This window comes from Saccostrea cucullata, unplaced genomic scaffold, assembly GCF_032062105.1.
Source record: "Saccostrea cucullata isolate Sc308-1 unplaced genomic scaffold, CSIRO_AGI_Scuc_v1 ctg146, whole genome shotgun sequence".
Classification (NCBI taxonomy): Eukaryota; Metazoa; Mollusca; class Bivalvia; order Ostreida; family Ostreidae; genus Saccostrea; species Saccostrea cuccullata.
In genome coordinates, this window is record NW_026919274.1 from 691,103 (window position 1) to 698,139 (window position 7,037).

The following is a 7,037-nucleotide window of genomic DNA, read 5'->3' on the forward strand; positions in this document are numbered from 1 at the left end:
AATTTTCTAAGTTAAAATTAAAAATAATGAAGGGGATGCTCAGGGTACAGTGGGTACAAAGGGTACACATGGGTACAGCAGGTTACAACATTGAAAGAAATGGATACAAGGGTTTAGAAGGCTGAAATTTTCTAAGTTAAAATTAAAAATAATGACGGGGATTCTCAGGGTACAGTGGGTACAAAGGGTACACATGGGTACAGCAGGTTACAACATTGAAAGAAATGGATACAAGGGTTTAGAAGGCTGAAATTTTCTAAGTTAAAATTAAAAATAATGAAGAGGATTCTCAGGGTACAGTGGGTACAAAGGGCACACATGGGTACAGCAAGTTACAACACTATAAGAAATGGATACAAGGGTTTAGAAGGCTGAAATTTTCTAAGTTAAAATTAAAAATAATGAAGGGGATGCTCAGGGTACAGTGGGTACAAAGGGTACACATGGGTACAGAAGGTTACAACATTGAAAGAAATGGATACAAGGGTTTAGAAGGCTGAAATTTTCTAAGTTAAAATTAAAAATAATGAAGGGGATGCTCAGGGTACAGTGGGTACAAAGGGTACACATGGGTACAGCAGGTTACAACACTATAAAAAATGGATACAAGGGTTTAGAAGGCTGAAATTTTCTAAGTTAAAATTAAAAATAATGAAGGGGATGTAACTGTGGATGCCAAAATGGTGTCTGAAACCAAACTAACCTCTTATAAACTATAAAGAATTAGTGAAAGTCCTTCAAATGAACCTAAACTTTTTCATCATGTTCATTGGCAATACATGAAGATCATGAAAATTGAAAAATTGACTTATTTATTCTAGATTACACTTACTGCATTTAGTTCAAATTAGTAATGAAATTATCCCAGACTGACATATATACAATTCCAACTTAAACATCTATTAGTTCAATATTCTTTAACTAGAGTAAAAAAGACACATTCTTAGCTCAAGACAATGAATCCCTCCAATTTCATATTCAAATAAAGGAAGTTATGATTGAGCATGCTCAGTAAAAAGCTGTGAGATATATAAATAAATAGTTTTAAGCAAAACTCGCCTGAGTTAAATACCCTCTCCCTGAGACACGGATTCTGTGCCTCCACACGGGTTTCTGTGAGTAAGGATTCCTCACTTTCAGACACAGAAGCTGTGTCTGTGTCTTGGACATGCAGAACCCGTGCGTCTTTTTAAAATCCCGTGCGGATTCCATGTCTTAGCCAAGCCCAAGCCGTGCCTATTCCGCCTCGAACTTTTGTACAGGAAGTTTTGAAGAGGCTGATTTTTTAATGCCATTTTAGCTCAGCTGAGCTGAAAGCCATTAAAAAATCATATTCTCAAGAACCAATGGGTCAGAAAAGCTGAAACTTATGTGGAAGCATCCTGGGGTAGTGTAGATTCTAAATTGTTCAAATCTAGACCCCTTAGGGTAGGGCGGGTCGGGTCACAATAGATAGGTAGGGCCATAGCGAGTTGTATAACATTACACTGCAAAAACCTAAAAGCTTCTTGAGATATGAATTAAATTACTTCAGTGCCATGAAAATTAACTGATCAGAAATTTATACCCACATAATGTATAAATTGATAATCTTGACCTTTCAATTGATGTTTTCAGCCAAAATAAGAAGTCTCCTTATATTAGACCAAAAGAGTTATGGTATGGGATCGGGGGATTATCCCCACTTTCAAAGGACTTGAACAGAAGTATGTTTTAACTTTGCGAAGTTTGCTGCTAGAACTAAGCATTCACAGACACACCCTTTCAAACCTTCTTCCCTTCCGGGCACATGACATTTGTATTTTTTTTAGGGATGGCAATTTGTAACTGTTTAACCGATTACTCGGTCGGAACGATTGCAATGGGTTAGAAAATCTGTAATCGGTTACTCAGAAAAAATAAAATTTATGTAATTTTGAACCAAATTTTGATAGAAATTCATTTTTGGAAAAAAAAAACTTCGGACAAACGTTGATAATTCAGCGTTTTCAGAAGCTGACTTGGATGTTATTATCATTCTCCGGATTGAGATTATAGGGTAATTAGCCATTGTGTGTTTGAAGTGATAATTACTGTTAAAACACCGCAAGTCGTTACCCTGACTGTCCTGTATTTCTTTAATGATGATTAAATCACCGTTGAGAACTGAGATTTAGTATGTTTGTTTTTTACAGTCATCTATCAAATAAATTGCTAAACAAACTTTGTAAATCAAGTGATGAGTACTAATATTAGTATTAATTATGGTGACAACACAACTGGTGACAACTGGGAAAATATCAAATGAATGATTTAATTCTCAGACATGATTTTTGCTTTTCTTAATTTTTCCCTATTCTTTTTAAAAAGTCAAGTACAATTACAGTATTATATATGTAGACTTTATCAGTCTTTTTGTGTATACAATAGATCTACATACTATGTACATCAAGAAAATGCGTATTTTGATACGGTTAACCAGTTAATCGGTCGGAACGTCTTGCAGTTAACCGATTAGCAATTCTGTATTCGATTAATTGCCATCCCTAATTTTTTTAAACATTGTTCCACCTTTATACGATTACTTTATTTTGCACTTTATATGGTATCGATCCCAGTTATTGTTTACTATACTTTTCTACTTGTCAATTATTGAATGAAATTTAAAAATAATTCCTTCGTATCGAACACGTGAGAACAATTAAAAAAAGGCTTTGCCAAGGACTGCCCCAAGTTAGTTGGGTGCGTATCATTATACCGCTACATTTTCAAAATTTTCATTACTGCTACATAGTCATTACCGCTACAAAAAACCTTACATTACCACTACATAAAAAAGTATACATTACCGCTACATTGCCTCTTTCGTTAGCCAGCCACTTATGCGTGTACAGTACAACCTATACATGTACATGCATAAGACCCGTTCCTCCTGCTCACCACGGGGAGGTGAAAGTAGGACTTTGAACAGGATGTTTTTTTATAATTAAAGTCAACAAATAATTTGTCGAGGTCTATTTTGCAGCTGCTTCTGCAACTCTTTTCAACGCATCTCCACAATTTTGAGTTTTTGAAAGTCTTATTTTTTCTATAAAAAATCGATAAATTGACCGACATTCCCTCAATTTGTAACAAACTTCTCAATAGTGGCCATAATGTTCAGATGACGCTAAATAATTAAATTCCGACTGCAGAGTTATTTATATATATATATGTACTCATTCTGATTAGATAGTGAGTGAATTCTGTTGATTAGAACTCATGTAAACCGAACTATACCTGGCTAAATCGATATGTAGCGGTAATGAGTTGTTTTTGGCTGATTCAGTATGTAGCTGTAATGAGTTGTTTTTTGCCGGAAAAATGTAGCGGTAATGATCGGTCGAAAATCTGACAAAATGTAGCGGTAATGAGTTGAAATTTATGGCAATGTAGCGGTAATGTTGACCTCCCAGTTAGTTGTTCTGCTGTGTAAAAAGCTTTTTCACATATATAAAATAAGAATTTCATGCCAGAAAAAATCCCAAATTCGCGACTACAGATATGAAAATGCTAAAAGAAGAAGTTAATAAAGGAAATTTATTGAAATTTCATGCACAGCTATACATTGTTTTAAGCGGAGAGCATAACTGGTATAACATAAGCATAACCACGCATCTATATAAATAACAGCTAACAAGTACGTGTTTCCATTTATCTAAAATATCATTTTTCAAATTCTATTTTAAAGGTACTTAGACACAGATTTGAAGTTATTATTTTCTTTATAATATTATGACTTATATATTTTAATAGCATTTCACAGAAAAATTAATCATAAATCTTATTTCATATACATGTAAAAGATTTTAAAATTTCAAATTTTTTGGCGGGTTTGATTGACACATCCTTACTAGTAGTAGTAGTTCATTGAATTTTCTCTCCCCAAACACATTCTCTCTCTCCATACAAAATTTTGGATATATGCAGTCGAAATATTTAGGTTCTTCCTAATTAAGTCATCGATTTACCTTTCCTAAAGTTACGACATAACTTAGGAATATCTTAAGATAATTAAGACGAGGTTAGTAAAACAAATAAGTAATGACATAGGAAAAGTTCCTTCCTAAGATATAACTTAGTCCTAAGTAGGCTTTGTGAAACATGCCTCTGGCATTTTCATCATGATTTCAAAAGCATGCACACAGTGCCTGAACAATTATAGTAGAAATACAGTGGGGATTGTAAATTTAGGTTTGCACCAATCCAATATGGGGATTATGTTTATTATACCCCCCCACGCTTGAAAAGCGGGAGGGTATATAGTAACCGTTAATTCCGTCCGTCCGTCCGTCCGTCCGTCCGTCTGTTACGCTTTGGGGTACCCATCTCTTATCCTTTTTAACTCCTCTCATACCACTGAAGGAAATTTAATGAAACTTTCACAGAATCTTTATTACATATTCCCATTGTGCACCTCTTATTTCACTTTTTGATCTGACCTACATTTTGGATTTTCCATAGGAAAACATGGACACAGCCATTTAATTCATATGGGGGGGGGTATCATTTAGTGAGCTCATTGCTCACAGTATATACCTCTAGATTTTTAGCAGTTTTTATTCATTTCTTTCTCAGTATTTTGAAACCTAGCTAAAACATTTTCTAAAACACAGTCTTATTTGAGGTTGATTGGATATCTTAATAAAAAAAATAGTTTTCCTCTCTTTCTCTCTATGTTTTGTTTGGCTATATTTATAAGTTCTTGTTTCTTGTCGCAAAGAAAAAAGTGGAGAAGGAGACATGGAGTCACTGATATGAATATCTAATATTGTATAAAGTTCTAACAATATAAACCCATCAAATCCCACCAAAATTTAATTAAGTTTTCATATAAGTCTTAAAAAAATAAGCATTTTTTCCCTTATTTTTTTTGGTGTTATTAATAACTTAAATTTAATTCTTATGTTTGTAAACTGTCATTATTGGTGGACATATATGTACAATACAGTTATACTGATATGTGTATCACATGAACATCGCTCGCTCTTGTTTTTTTTTTTTTTTTTTTTTTTTTCATGTTCTTGCTTAAGGAAGAATGCCACACCATTTTATATGCTTATATTTTTTTGTAAAACTTAATTGTAATAAAATGTTATTTTCATGCCATAGGTGCTTGATGTTTTAAACTTTATTAATTTTTATAAAAGTATTCCAGTTACTTTGTATAATACAGTGGATTCCATTTAATCAGATAGTGGTTAAACGAATATTTCGGCTACTCTGATACAATATCAGAGCACAAAACCATTTCTTATATATTTATTAATAATTTCATGTGATATTCTGATAGGAAAATATGGGATTTTCGTTTTATCTGATACAAAAATTTCGCCCATCATAGTGATTTTCATAATAATTGTCTCGTTCACACCTCTACCTTCTGTATGTAAATCCTTTGTTTACACAAGTTTGACACTTCCAGACACGATAATGAGGGGATTAGTCACGGCTGAGCAGGCGAGCACCTTACCTGTGTTAACAGTGGGCACACTAGATCGATATGTTTTGATAACGATGGTGATGACCGGCTTGGGTGTTAATTTAGATCATTGATAATTGGCTTGTGTGCAATTTTGTTTGGTGTGAAGTTTTAATTATTGAACTGTTCAGTTTGAATATGACACTTCGCTTGGACATTAAATTAAAATTATCAGAATTAGACTGTCTATTAAATGGTAGCGCTTGGTCATTTAGTTGAATACGTGTCCACTTTTAAGTGCAATTTTAAGAATTAAAACACATGCACTCCGTATAAATATACGTCTGAAAATTTAATCCATCAATGAAAGTGACATAACATACAAGTAAAGATGAAACAATAAACTTTTTTTATTTATTAATCAGCAATTCGGAAAAAAATGGTTTACGTAATATAGTCATGAATTCAATCAACTTCCGTTTTTCCAAAATGGATGCCATCAACGAATGGGATGAATGTAAACAGGTGCCTGGTGCTAACAAGATTTATAGAGATGGAAATAAGTTTTATACTTCAATTAAAAACAATTATTCATACAAAATCACATTGAACTTGTTATTATAAATTAAGTGAAATAATTCATTTCCTGACTTGTTACATTCATCGAACGAAAACGAAAGTACAGGTACGTAATACAACCTTGTTGAAATTGTTACTTGTGTACTGTAGATCTGCTGTTTGTACAGAAATATTGCAATCGGCTATTCCAATATTCGGCTATACGGATAAAATTATTCTGACAACCTGACTATCCGTTTAAACGGAACCCACTGTACATAGTGGATTTTTTATTTATAAAAATAGGTTTAAAACATCAAGTGCCAGTGTTACATGCTGTAGTAAGGAAGGGGGTCACATACTTTATAAATTTAACAAATGAATCAATATATTTTTTTTAATTTCTTATTCAAAACCTTTATTCCAAGAGGGGAAATTGTGAAAAATATGTACATGCAATGTAGACAAAAATGTGGTTCAAAGTAATTGTGAACCCTATCTCCTCCAAACAAGTTTACCTCATTGCAAATTGAAAGACCTCTTTTACTTTTCACACCTTTCATGGACATGACAAAAGAACTGTATATTTCTTGTATATTCTATGCGAATTGGAAGGTTTTACAGTTTGACACCTGGCCAGGAGAACAATAAACATGTGACTTCATAGGTACGTGTATACCAGGTGGATTACCACCTGATCTTCCTCAGATTCTACCTTAGATCTGATTTATACAGTACACATACAACAGCATTTCAGTTGACCCCCACCCCTCCACAACATATTTCATTAATAATTTTCTTTTTTGCACAACTGCCTCTATAGGTCATTATTTGCTGTAAATATAAAATTAGCTCATATCCTAAAGTAATCCCTAAAAAGTAGATGAACTTTATTCATAAAAGTATTGTTAACTTTAATTTTTTCTTTTTAATTAAATTAATATTTATTGTCAAAATTTCTGTGTGTTCATTACCAAAAAATTATGCAGTATTTATTATGATCACATGATATACATGTAATCATGATCTAAGACTACTT